The 15,152-nt window shown below is 39.4% G+C and overlaps 1 pseudogene; it reads left to right on the top strand.

The window, feature by feature from the left end:
• The first annotated feature begins 3,138 nt into the window (after nucleotides 1–3,138).
• On the top strand, nucleotides 3,139–14,696 carry LOC124107988 (sulfotransferase 2A1-like; annotated as a pseudogene).
• The last annotated feature ends 456 nt before the right edge of the window (nucleotides 14,697–15,152 follow it).

Here is a 15,152-nt window from a genome sequence, read left to right on the forward strand (position 1 = left end):
GATTTAGGGACTGAGATAAGAGAATTTTCATATCTACCACATCAAAGATCCATCAAAACTCTGTTTCATACTCGGTTGAGCACTTTTAGTTCTCAGCGGATTCAGGGGCCAAAAGCTTCACATATTTAAGCAACATACCCACTCCAGGGAGCCCATAAATAGGGATCTACTGTTTCCAGAAGTGCTAAAAGAAACACTAACATTTTTATCAGTTTCCTATGGGTTTCTGTAACCTAAAATGAAAATCATCTGTGAATGATGTAAACCTCACATTAAAGGCAAATGGTGTCACATACAGAATATTTGACAATCAGGAGCAAAAATGCTTTCCACATTTCCTGTTAATTTCTGGGTTTATTAATAGACTGAGCACTTGTGTACTAAACTAGCAGCTGTTGATACTGGATCTCAATGATGTGACCACAGACTGTTGTGTACATCTTATGGAAAATGAGTATTATTCTGAAAGAAGAGTGGAATTGAATCAGGCACGTTGCAGGGGATACATGTGCTCTGAAAAGACAGAATACTATGCACATCAAGATAAAAGAGCTACTTTTTATGAAAGAAGAATCTGTTTCATAAATTTGTTTCTTTGTTAGTATTTCCAGGTAATTCTAGACAGTTAAGGCAATCACAGTGACACTGTCAATGTCCAGTAATTATGGGGCTGACATGTCTCTAAAGCATTTCAAACACTTAATACATGTCATCTATTAAATCATCTCCCCAATCCCAAGAATGGAATGAGAAAGTTATAAATCCCACCCACTCAACAGATAAATGGTAAACTTTCTTATGGTTTTATTAGTGCGCTGTGATTATACATAATTTGGGGGCTCATTTTAACACAATCATCCATGATTGGACGGTAATTTGCTCCACTTCAGTCCCCAGTGACTCTGCTTTCACTCACTCCCTTTTCCCTTCTCTGTCTACTAGTGTTTATTTATTTATTGATGCTTTATTGATATGCATGAAGGTGGAGTCCACTGTGCTGTTTACACATGCACACAGCATACTTTTGTCCATTTCATTCTGCATTTCTTTACCTTTCCCATCCATCCCCTTACCCCCTCAGTCTACTTCTACTCCACTGACCTTCTTTCTATCTTTTTTTTTTATATATAAGAGAGTACCCGCTGTTTCTGCATGCAGGACCTATGATGCTGGCAGGAACTTAGTCATTAGAAGAGAGTGGGCAGAAAAAATTAACCCCAGAATTGTGTCAACCTTTCTGGCTTCTCCCCTTGACTGATGAGGTGATATGAAGGAGAGAAGTCACTTTGTGTAATTATTCTGAGAAGTCAGAGTCCAGAGTAACAGGAAAGGCCCACAGATGATGCTCAGCACACATGTGGTGTAACCGAGGTGCAGCTAGTTAACAGGAATGACTTCTAATGATCTGTAGCACAGTGTGGTGACTACGGAAAGCAATATTTTTAAAAATATTTTTCTTATATGATGGACCTTTATTTTATTTATTTATATGTGGTGCTGAGAATCGAATCCAGTGCCTCACACATGCTTGCAAGAGCTGTACCACTGAGCCACAACCCCAGCCTAGAAAGCAATATTAATTATACATTTCAAAATAGCAAATGGAGAGGATTTTGAATGTTCCCACCTAAGTACATGATGTATGTCTGAGTGTATAGATATGCCACTTACACAGAATGGATCATCACCCATTGAATAGGTACTTATTCTTACTTTATTTTTCTATTGGTGTAGAAAAATGCCACACTGGACTGCACATACATGTACAGGTCCTTGGCCTCATGTGGGATTAGGCCCCAACTTCCTTAATAAGATTCCTATAGCGCAAGAATTATAACCAAGAATCAATAAATGGGATGGAATCAAACTAAAAAGATTCTTCTCAGCAAAAAACAAACAAACAAACAAAAAAACAATCTATGAGGTGAACAGAGAGCCTACATCCTGGGAGGAAATTTTTACCCCTCACACATCAGATAGAACACTAATCTCTAGGGTATATAAAGAACTCAAAAAGCTAAGCACCAAAAAAAAAAAAAACAAATAACCCAATCAACAAATGGGCCAAGGCCCTGAACAGACACTTCTCAGAAGAGGACATACAATCAATCAACAAATACATGAAAAAATGCTCATCATCTCTAGCAATCAGAGAAATGCAAATCAAAACTACTCTAAGATATCATCTCCCTCCAGTCAGAATGGCAGCTATTATGAAGACAAACAATAGTAAGTGTTGGAGAGGATGTGGGGAAAAAGGAACACTCATACATTGCTGGTAGGACTGAAAATTGGTGCAGCCAATATGGAAAACAATATGGAGATTCCTTGGAAATCTGGGAATGGAACCACCATTTGACCCAGCTATCCCTCTCCTCGGTCTATACCCAAAAGACTTAAAAGCAGCACACTACAGGGACACAGCCACATCAATGTTTATAGCAGCACAATTCATAATAGCTAAACTATGGAGCCAGCCTAGATGCCCTTCAGTGGATGAATGAATAAAAAAAAATGTGGCATACATACACAATGGAATTTTTTACTCAGCAATAAAAGAGAATAAAGTCATGGAATTTGCAGATAAATGGATAGAATTGGAGAAGATAATGCTAAGTGAAGTTAGCCAATCCCAAAAAAACAAATGCCAAATGTTTTCTCTGATATAAGGAGGCTGATTCATAGTGGGGTAGGGAGGGGGAGCATGGGAGGAATAGACAAACTCTAGATAGGGCAGAGAGGTTGTCATTATGATGGGAAGGGAGGGGGCATGGGGTTAGAAATAATGGTGGAATGTGATGGTCATTATTATCCAAAGTACACGTATGAAGACACAAATTGGTGTCAACATACTTTATATATAAACAGAGATATGAAAAATTGTGCTGTATATGTGTAATAAGAATTGATGCATTCTTCTGTCATTTATTTTTTTAAAAATCAATAAAAATAAAATAAAATGGAGCAAATTACATTCAAAATATGAATAATTATGTTAAAATGAACCTAACTAGGGACTCAGGCTATAGCTCAGTTACAGAGTGCTTGCCTAGTATATGTGAGGCTCTGTATTCAATCCTCAGCAGCACCACATAAAAATAAACAAAATAAAAGTATTCTATCTACAAAAAAACCCCATTTTTTTAGGGGATGGGGATATATTTCAGTTGGTAGAGTGCTTGCATCGCATGCACAAGGCCCTGGGTTCAATACCCAGTACCAAAAAAGATGAAACAGAAACCAAAGATGAAACAGAGCTTCGATGGATCCTTCATGTAGAAGATATGAAAATTCTCTCATCTCAGCCCCTAAACACTGATAGTAAGAAACCCAGTCCCACATATTAATCAGAAGGTAAGGCAGGACTGGACCCTGGAGTCTAGTTACAACACACCACCATATCTGGTGACTCTAAATCAGGTTCTTTTCAGTTAATCTCAAAGAGTTTTCAGCCCATGCTTCCTCAACATCCTTCCACCTATTACCCTATCAGTTTCATGTAAAACTTCTATTTTGAAAACTCTTCAAAATGCAAATAAATGGGAAAGGATGTCTTTCTTCAGGTCCAAGGACTCATCAGTGGGGTTATCTTGCAGCACTTGCTCTGGGTCCTGCCTGTGAAATCGTCCTCAGATCATGATCCACACATTCCCTGAATGAGGCCAAAATTGCTCAATACAAAGAAACTTTGGATCACCATCACAAGTTGTTCTTACCAACCAGTTAATTTGACCATGAGAAAAAGTTAATGATTCTTTTGACTTCAAAGTCTAGTCTCCGAGTATCTCCCACAATGTTCAATGGTGGCTACAGCTGGAACCTCTGCACCACGCACAGATAGCTCATCACCATGACAGATGACTACTTGTGGTTTGAAGGGTTACCTTTCCATGTTCTTGGTTTCAGCTATGAAGTTATAAAAGAAGTATGTACTCAGTTTGTGATAAAGGATGAAGATACAGTAATGGTGTCTTTCCCAAAGTCAGGTAAGAAAACAGAACAGGAACCCCCCATGAGAAAGGTGTGGGAGGAAGGGGCAGTGTCCCATGGCACTTCCTTTTAGACTTGTGCAGAGTGACATAAGTGTTCAGCAGAAATACTCTAATGTATTGGAGGAAGATATAAGAGTAAATCCTAAGAAGAGTCAGCCATTTCTGTGATTGCATGGGAGAAGGGATGGAAGAGGGTGACCTGTGAAGACCTACTAGTGAAATACTAGCTCAGTAGGAATGAAAAGACTTAATGGGAGGTCATGTGGTGAAGAGGGATATTGTAGAGTAGGAGAGTCATCATGGACAATGGCTGGGAATTAGAAATGAGCCTTGAAAATTCAAAGACTGTGAGGATATGCATCATGCATCTACAGGAGTGGAACTGGGAGTCAGGAGAATTCAAACTGGGTGAGGCATCAGGCTAATGTCTTTGGAAAGGGCACGGGGCTGGAGAGTCAAGAGAAAGGTACTTATTAAAAGAATCTCAGCAAAGAGCCAAGAGGTGAAAGCAACTGAAAATTCATTGACAGACGAATGCATAAACAAAATGTGGCATGTTGATACATCAAAATACATTCAGCCTTAACAAGGGAGTATAGATCTGGCACCTTCTACCACACAGATTGATATTGAGGACATCATGCTAAGTGCAATATGTTGGACACAAAAGGACAAATACTGTAGGATTCTACTGGTGCAAAATACCTAGTGTAATCAAGTTCATAGAAACAGAAGAACCCAGGGTAAACTCCAGGGACTGAAGAATGGAATGAGTAGGAAAATGATGTTAATGAGCAGAGAGTTTCAGTTTTTCAAGATGAAAGTTTCTGGACATTGGCTGAGCAACAATAGGAAGGTGCTCAACACTGCTCAGCACTACTTCACTGCATGCTTAAAATGGGTATGATGGTAACATTTATGTTACGTATTTTATTATGATTTTTTGTTCACAAATCAGGTTGAAATGAATGACAATCATTTTTCCTTCCTTATCTAGGATCCCACTGGTTGATTAAAATTCTCTGCCTGATTCAATCCAAAGGCAATACCATGTATTCGATCTGTGCCCATCTGGGAACGTGCACCCTGGTTAGAGTCAGATGAGGGTTATGAATTGTTAAAGGAGAGAGAGGGCCCGCAGTTCCTGGCCTCTCACCTCCCCTTCCATCTCTTCCCTAAGTCTTTATTCACTTCCAAGGCCAAGGTCAGTGCCTAATGTTGGATCAATGTTTTTGCCCTTGCATGTGCCTAGATAACCCCCACAGATCTTCCTGGGGCGTCAGCTCATTGAATAAGTTCAGTGAGACCTGAGATTCTCAGATATTAGGTGAGGTTGATGTGGCCACAACTCACACCACACTTGTGTGCAAGAATGTGGACCATTGCACGGATTTGCCTATCTTGAATTCAGGGTTAAAATCACTGGATAATGCCAAAATCTTAGAAGACCCCACCTTACATGCATGCAACCAGAATTTACAACTGCATTTACACTAGAGTATTCCACCTTTCAGCTCTTGAAGATATTAGCAAATATCAGTTCAATAAAAGCCTCTTTCCTTGAAGGTGGCAGGAGAGGGAAAAGGATCAGATCACAAATTTACATTGATAAATATAAAAATCCTAGGGACTGCTCAGTAGTCATGGCTAGCTATTCTAACTGTGGCAGCACACTGTACATCACTGTTTTGTGATCAGCAGCCACTACATCCTGCCCGTGGCTGATGAATGATCAGCACAGACCATGGATATCTAAGATCTAATGTGCCATGGGAACTATATTTAGAAATATGCCTTTTTAAAATATTTGTTGGCTTTTGAATTTTTTCATGTTTTTTTAAACAACACAAAGAAACCTGAAATAATAATCTCTTCTCTTGGAAATGTCATAAAACTGCCTAAGAGTGAGGCTGCCCCAATAAACCCATTTCCATGTCTTATGTTGGGTTTCATTATCCTCTGCCTACTGAGACTGAGTCCTAGGAGATATAAGACCTCCAATAACAACACCAACAGAGTTGGTGCAAATACAAAGTTGGTTTCTGATGTTCAAGTACCAAGTGGCGTGTGTGCATGCATATGTGTGTCTATTCACTAATCATAGACACCAGTCTTTTATACTTTGTAAATATATACAAAGTTGGGCAACAATCATCCAGACCAGACTTAAAACATCTCTACCATTCCAGAAATTCTCCCCAGGCCCTTTGCACCAATCAGTGCCCACCACCTGAGGGAAACACTCCCTGGACTTCAGCTACAAATTACTTTTGCATATTCCTGAATTTTGTATAAGGCATTCATGCTGTATGGGTGCCATATCTGGGAGACTCCTCGATGGTCTTGAGTGTGAGAATGACTGTATGTTTCTATGAATCTGAATATACCAGAATTGATTAATCAGTTCTGCTATTAGTGATCATGATGGGAAAGCACACACACACCTCACCACTAACCATCTAAAACTTTCCAGCAGCTTCCCAGGTTGAGTAGACTAATATCCCAGGAAGAAGAGGCAAGATCCTACTCTTCTATTCCTAGCACATGAATATGTAATAGGAACATTAAAAATGTGTATTTGATTATGAATGCTGTAACTAATCATTGAAGAAATCTATTGGTGCTTAATAGAGATTAAGTAAGAACTGCCTAAGTAAAGATCAAGATCAAGGTGGGAAATGACTGAATAAGGCTGATTTTTCATTCTCTCCTTTTTTTCTTAATTTAAGGTGATATATATCATGAGAAATCCCAAAGATGTTCTTATGTCAGGTTACTATCATCAGACTTTGACAAACTTTTCTAAGAAACCAGAGTCACTGAAACAGTATTTTAAATGGTTCCTCCAAGGCCACGGTGAGTGTTCTGTGAAATAAAGACCTGCTTCCTCTGCTCTACTGGACTTTCTCCTAATTTCATGGTATCTCTGTTGTTTTCTTATTCTGAATACTTTCCCCATGTGAGAGAAAGCAGACCACCCTTGACTCTGTGAGTCTGGCTTGTTTCAATTACCATGCTGACTTCCAGTTCCACCCATTTTCCTGCAAATGACATAATTTAGCTCTTCTTTATGACTGAGTAAAAATCCGTCATGTACATGGACCTCATGTTCTTCATCCATTCATCCGTCAGGGAACACCTAGGCTGGTTCCCTAACTCAGCTGCTGTGAATTGAACTGCTATCAACATGGGTGGTGCATGTATTGCTATAGTGTACTGACTTTAATTGTTTGGGGTAAATACCGAGGAGCTCTATGACCGGGTCATATGCTGGTTCCATTCCCAGTCTTTCAAAGAACTTCATATTGATTTTCATGGTGGTTGTACTGATTTCCAACCAATAATGTGTAATCATTCCTTTTTCCTCACATCTCTGCCAGCAGTTATTATTATTTATGTTCTTGATGATTGCCATTCTAATTGGAGTGAGATGCAATCTCGTGTAGTTTGGATTTGCTATTCTCAGGTTGTTAATCACGTTGAGAATTTTTTCATAGAATTGTTGGGCATTGTATTTCTCCTTTTGAGAAATGATTGCAGATTTACCCATCTCTTGATCAGTTTATTTGGTTTTGTTGTTAAGATTTTTGAGTTCTTGGGGTTGGGGATGGGGCTCAAGTGGTGGTGCACTCACCAAGCATGGGTGAGGCACTGGGTTCGATTCTCAGCACCACATAAAAATAAAATAAATATAAAAAAGATCATATTGTTAAAAAAAGATTTTTGAGTTCTTTATATACTTATATATTCTGGATATTAATCTTCTGTCACAAGAGTAGCTGCCAAAGCTTTTCTCCATTCTGTAGCTCTTTTCTCTGACTCATTTCCTTTGCTGTGCAGAAGATTTTTAACTTGATGCCATACCATTTATCAATTCTTGGTTTTTGTTCCTGAGCGCTAGGAACCTTATAGGAAGTCATGCCTGAATCTATATGTTGCAGTGCAGGTGCTATGTTTTCTATTAATAGTTACAGTGTTTACAGTCTAATTCTTATGTTTTCTATATACTTTGAGTTGACTTTTTTGCATAATTTAACTTCAATATTCTAATGGAAATATTCAGCTTTCCAACCACCATTTCTTAAGCAGGCTGTGTTTGCTCCACTATTTGCTTTCAATGTCTTTGTTAATGAACAGATCTGTGTGGGTTTGTTTCTGTGTCTTCTAGTCTACTCAATTGATCTAGTATTTGTTTTGATATTAATACAAATTTATGTTACTATACCTCTCAATGTGATTTGAGACTAGGACCAATTAAAAATGTGATGATGTCAACATTATTCTCTCTCTCTCTCTCTCTGGGTGTGTGTGTGTGTGTGTGTGTGTGTGTGTGTGTGTGGTATGTGTGTGTTTGGGGTTAGACCCAGGGCCTTGAATGTGCTAGTCACTGCTCTGACCCTGAGCCACATCCTAGACCTTCATCATTGTTCTTATTGCTCAGGATGGCCTTATATTTTTTTGTCACTAAAATTGTGGAACTTTTTTTAATCTATTTCTGAGAAAAAAAATGTCATTGATATTTGATGGGGATTGCATTGCATCTGTAGATATCTTTTGGAAATGTGGCGTTTTGATTCTGGGTATCCAAGAACATGGGAGAGCTTTTCACCTTGTAGTGTCTCCTCCACTTCTCTTTCAGAGTTCTATAATTGTCATTGTAACAGGTCTTTCTCCTCTTTGGGTAGATCATGCCTAGGGTTTTGTGTTGTTTTGTTGTTATTTGTTTATCTGGGTACCAGGAATTGAACTAAGGGGCACTTAACCACTGAGACATATTCCCCTCACTTTTTTATGTTTAATATAGAGATAGGGTCTTGCTGAGTTGCTTAGGGCCTTGCTAAGTTCCTGAGGTGGGCTTTGGACTCGTGATCCTTTTTCCTCAACCTCAGAGGCACTGAGATTACACAGATACACCATCACATCTGGCTAACTAGGTATCTTTTGAGATCATTGTGAATGGAATTGTATTTCTGATTTTTTCCTCAGAAGATTCATTATTGTTATAAAGAGAAATTCCTCCTTTATTATACTGATGTTGTATTCTGCTACTCTGCTGAATTTGGTTATCAGTTCCAGAAGTATTTTGGGAGAGCTTTTTGGATCTTAAAAGCATAGCATCCTATCATCAGCAAACACTGATAATTTAGGTTCTTTCTTTCCTACTTATAATTATTTATTCCCTGGACTGATTTCTCTAGCAAGAGTTTCAAGAACTCTACTGGATGGAAGTGGTGACAGTGGCCATCCCTATGTTGTTCCCAACTTTAGGAGAAATGCTTCCAGGTTTTCCCCACTTAGCATGATGTTGACTTTGGGTTTGTTATATATACCCTTTTTGATGCTCAGCCAAGTTCTTCTGTCAAGGTAAATTCTATTGATATGGAAAAATACATTTATGAATTTTCATATATTGAACCAACTTTACATCCCTGGAATGAAATCAACATGTTCTCACGTATAATCTTAAAGTTTTAACACAACATGTCCTGTGTATAATCTTAATATTGAATAGGATTTGCTAATATTTTAATGAGGTTTTCTGTATCTGTGTTCACCAGGAACATTGGTCTGTTGTTTTCTTACTTGATATATCTTTGTCTTGGATATCAGTATGATACTGGTTTCATAGAATGAATTCAAGAATGTTCCCTCCTCTATTTCATTATCTATTTTGAGGAGGATTAATCAATTAAACATGAATCAAGCTGCCAGGGTGTGAGAGTAACAGGGATGGTCCAGCCCCCGTTTTGGTAGTATGTAACCTGCACCCCTGTGCCTGCCCCACAGTGCCTTATGGATCATGGTTCGAGCACATTCGTGGCTGGATGTCCATGAGAGACAGGGAGAACGTCCTACTGCTGAGTTATGAGAAGCTGCAGAAGGTGAGCATGCTCTCATAGTCAGCACCTGTCCAAGCCCCAACATTCTTTCTCTCTACAACATCCCTGGACATCAGTGAGTCCACTCCACCTGACCTGTAAAAGCACAGCCTGTCAGAGGTCACTAAGAGCAGACGAGACCTTGATCTCCTTTTTCCTATCTCTATGGACCTTCCAAAACTCCAAGCTATTTCTTCATGTCTTCCAGTCTATTTCCTCTAGCCATAATCTAAAGGGCCCTTCCACACACTGAGGCAGAGAGCCATGGCTCATGCTAGCACCTGTGGCTGTCAAGATCTCTGCATGCAGGACCTATGATGTTGATAGAAAACTAGTCTTCAGAAGGGACTGGGCATAAAGCAGTAACCCCAGAGTTCTGTCCACCTCTCCGGCTTCTCCCCTTGACTAACGACATGATGTAAAGGGGAGAAGCCAATTTGGGTAACTATTTTGAGAGGTCAGGGGCTGGAGGAACAGGAAAGGCCTGCAGAGGATGTTCAGCACTCGTGAGGTGGGTGCAGGCTACAGCTGGGTAACAGGAGTGATTTCCAATGAGCTGTAACACAATGGGTGACTGTGGAGAAACAGTAATTAATTATACATTTCAAAATAGTGGATGAATTTTAAGTGCTCCCAACAGAAATAAATGTCATATGCCTGAGTTTGTAGATGTGCCACTTACACTGATTGGATCATCACACATTGAATAGGTACTTATTCTAACTTTATTATTCTGTTGGTGCAGAAAAAAATATCACACTAACCTGCACAAAGATGCACAGTTCTCTGTGTGAGTTTCATAGGTCCAGACATAATTGAAAGTTTTAAGAAATGTTTCTCAGAGTTGCTAAACAATGTAAGAAAAAGTAAAAGAGTGAAGAGAACTCTGAGAACACTTGGCCTACTGGCATGTCCTCAGGAACAGAGAAGGTGTCACGGGCTCAGGCATCTGCTTTCCCTGCAGAAGGGACCCTGCTCACCTTCCTGCAGCTGCTTCCTGTTCTGCTGGGTTCTCAGCATGAGGTCAGTTCTCACCAAGGACCTTGATGCCACCTTCAGTCACCTCAGCCACAAGCTCCCATACTTCCCTGTGATTCTCCTCTCAAATGACACAGCACATTTTTTAAAATTATTGCCGCAGTTGTGCATCTTCTTGTTACACAGTGACTGGAATCATGGGGGGAGAAACTAACATTAAGCACAATTGTTGCAACAAGAAGGTCTAGAATTCCGTACTTTCTTCTTATATCCATCTATTTCCTTAGTACGATCTCTCGGGGATATACACCAATAACAATGTGTTCAAATTTAGGAAGATATTCTAAAGCCCTGTGTGTTATTCAAGTGTTAGTTATGAGACAGAGTATCGTCTGGTGGAAGGATTACTCTTTTGGGCTTTGTCTCCTTGCCTTATCTTCCATTTTTAAGAGTCTCTTTAGAAATCCCAACACCTGTCTTTGGAGTGTCCTACACTCAGCCTCCCTGGGAAGCCCCTGTTGATCTTCTCATCACCACATACTTCATACCCCTCTGCTTGTCCCCTTCATCTTTCTCCCTTCAGTCTTCTCTTATCCTGATATGTCATTGCTCCCCTCTTTCTCCCCCACCTCCCTTCTAACACATTTGCTCCAATCTTCCCTTTCATAACATCACTCTTGATCATGTTTTAGGACCCAAGAAACACCATAGAGAAGATCTGTCAGTTCCTGGGAAAGAAGCTAAATCCAGAAGAACTGGACTCAGTCCTCAAGAACAGCTCCTTCCAAGTCATGAAACAAAACAAGATGTCCAATATTGAAATATTGCCTGAAACATTAATTTCTAAGGAATTCAAAATTACAAGAAAAGGTAAATTCTCTGTTTTCAGAATGTATGAAAACACTTGGAAGGCATTCTATGTTTCCCACCCTACACCCAGAGTGAAGGTATTTGAACATATTGACTTGAAATGATTCATAGCCCAGAAAGCTCTTCATGTGCCTTTATGGCAAAAATGTTTTCATGGTCCTGGGATGGGCTGTGGGTACCTGGAGAAAGTTGATTCAGTCTTGGAGAGGAGGGTGGGTTTTGGATATGGTCGTGTCTGGGCCACTCCACTGGAGACTTACCATACAGAACTGCCCTAAAGAGAGACATACACAAAGAAAGATCAAATTGGAGAAAGTAGGGAGTGGTCATGTTATGAGACATTGTAAGGCCTCCTTCCTGTGAAGAAAGATGGATCATATCTACACCCTAGGATTTAGGTCTATTGAAAATGTCTGCAGCAAGTACTAACAGAAACTGTTTTTCCAAAATTCCTCCAGCTCACAAATGTCTAGAATGTTAAACCATGAAATAAATATACTAAATGCTTCAAGAGATTCATGAGGTCAGGATTCCTGCCACACTGTATGCCTAGAGCACAGAGTGAGAAAAGAGATGACTGGGTTGGAGATGACTGGGTTGGGAGAGTGGATGCCTAGCAGAAAAAACGAGGCAGATTGTTCCAATAATGAAGATATCGATGAATATGGGAATAAGAATGAGCACTAATAGGATAGCAATTATATATTAGATATTCTGCTACTTTATACTCATTGAGTATATTGCTTACATGCATATATTAATTTAGATATTGTTATATATTTTATTAATTAATTGGATGGCTCTACTATGTGAAAATTATAGTATGATACACAAATCAATAGTGCAGTCACATAAGTAAAACGTATGACCTGTGTCCATATTTTCAGCTTCCATTCCACCCCCACCACTTTCTCACTGGTTAACTCCTCCTTGGCTTTTTAAAAATACATGTCTGTAAAACAGGGTATTATGCTAATATTTTACTCATTCTTTATTAATCTGTTAGAGTCTGTAAACAAGTCACTCCCCACCCCTGGTTATTTTGCTGCAGCCGGACTGAGGCATTAATCTTTTCAAAAATTATTTATTGAGCATATATTATGTCATTCTTTGAAGCACTAAGTCTTAGGCAATTCATAAAAATTTTGACTTCCTAATATATTAGTAATGCATACTGTATGCACATTCAAAAAGGAAATACCTAGAACATATTATGTCTGATCATGGCTATGAAGTCAGCAAGAATGGAGATGTACATTTTTTAACTGAGAGCCTCAATGAGTCACTGCATTGGCATAAACATTTGAATGGTCCACGTGTGTGCATGTCTGCTAGGACAGCACTCTGGGGCAAGGAGCATAAAAGGTAAATAGCTTGAGGAGCAGGGAAGCTGGGCAGGTTTGAAGCTGAATCAGAAGACACCATGCAATGGAGCAGACAGAGCCAATGGGTAGTACAGGGATGGAGTCTGAAACAACAAGACCCTACCTCAAAAGAACTGAGGAACTTGGCTGAGAGAGACTGAAAGTCCTGGGAGACTCTGAGCCAGAAGTAACTGGAGCCACTGGATCTAACAGTGGATCCACATTGGTGCCACGTGCAGAAGAACTTCTCCCAGAGAATGGCCAAAAGCACAGAGACTATCTGTAATCTTCTCTGATCATCCAGGTCACAAATTCTGTTAGAGTGAGCCAAAGTTCTCAAAAAAGAAGTTGTCAAACTTAGTTATATTCCAGATGTTCAATTTTATAGCAGGCACCATTGCTCATGGATTCTTTACAGGATGGTTTGGGAGAGAACAGAAGTCAAAACATTCTTTCTAGACAGGTAGAAATGCAAATGGGTATGGTGGCCAGGCAGAAGATCAGCTCAACAATGATAAATGCTCACTTTGCTGTCTTGACAGAGCAAAGCGGAGACCTTGGTCATAAGACCTCTCCCTAGATCTGATCTGCGTCTACTTCATCTTTTCTAGGCATCTCTGGGGACTGGAAGAATCACTTCACAGTGGCCCAAGCTGAAGCCTTTGATAAAGTTTACCAGGAGAAGATGGTGGGTTTTCCCAAAGAGCTGTTCCCATGGGAGTAATGTTCAAAAAATTCTGGATCTTATATGGATACTGACATTGTTTTCCTGTCTTGGGATGCATACAGGCTTGGGGGTTCTTCACATAAAATCCATACTTAAAGGAAAGATGCATTGATGAGTTTTTTCTGGATAAACCCAATTACTATGTGACTATAAAGATCTGACAAAACATTTAAAACCTGCTTATAATTCTGGAGACTTGAATTATGCATTTTTCTTCTCTGATCACTTGCCTGTTAAAAATTACTGGGATTTCCCTATTCATTCCATCACATCCTAGCTTTAAAAAAATCTTTATAATATTTTAAACACCTAGAGGCCTACAAACATCCTATGAACATCATCCATAATTGTAGCTGATCTTTTAAAAGAAGAAATACAATGTAGAAGCAGTTCTTTTTCTGTTACATGGATCTCCAGAATTTATTATGATGGTGATCCAGAGGAGTGTAATTTCCAATGAGTGTTACTTTCATTCCCAGAGCTGTTTATAACATAAATAACAAGTGGTGTGTATGGAACTTTTAAAACTTACATAAATGATGAATGGTATGATATATTCACAGACTCTCATTTCTACTCAGCATTTAAGATATAGTTCTATCTGAGTTAACATGTATAGAGTAGTTCAGAATTGAATTGAGAATTAGGGCACAGTTTAGTTACCTGTACTCCTATAAATGACTCTGGGATGCCCCTCACCAACTGCCCCACATTTAAAGCACTATTTGGCAAGCACAACCAAGACAAAGCTAAGGTACTCCTAAGATGTACATTTGTACTAAACTTGACTGGTCACTCATTGGCCTCTTGTAGGTGTTACCAAATGTTTCTCCAACAATCTTGTAATGAAGGTAAAATCCAAATAAACACCTCTAATTCTGCCTGCTTTGAGTTGACTGTGAAATTCCCTAATTTGGGGATCACACACCTGAGCAATGTAGTATCAGTCTCTCGCTACCTTGCTATAGAAAATATCTCCCATATGAGGATATGGTGATAAGAGTTGCTTAGGGTTCTTTAAAGGCATTTAAAGACCATTTTAGTAAATCCCTGACTGTTCACTAGGACCTGCAGATGTCCAATGGGTAACTAAAAAACAATTGAGAAGCTTGCCCTCTCCAACTTCTGGTAGTATCTCTCCTCTTTGCTGCCCTAAAACTTTGGGTCAGGTTTCTGTTCAACTCTGCAGGTAAACATTCATTCTTTCTCAAGTGGCTCATCTGGAACTAAAATACAAGGTTGACTTGACCTAGATTTATCTAACTTATCTCCTCCCATGAAGGCTGAAGACATAGTGAACCAACACCATGACCCATCCAGGCCTTGGGAGTGGCCCTAGAAG

Source organism: Marmota monax, unplaced genomic scaffold (assembly GCF_021218885.2).
Source record: "Marmota monax isolate L192 unplaced genomic scaffold, Marmota_monax_Labrador192_F-V1.1 WCK01_AAM20220418_F8-fsc00160, whole genome shotgun sequence".
Lineage (NCBI taxonomy): Eukaryota > Metazoa > Chordata > Mammalia > Rodentia > Sciuridae > Marmota > Marmota monax.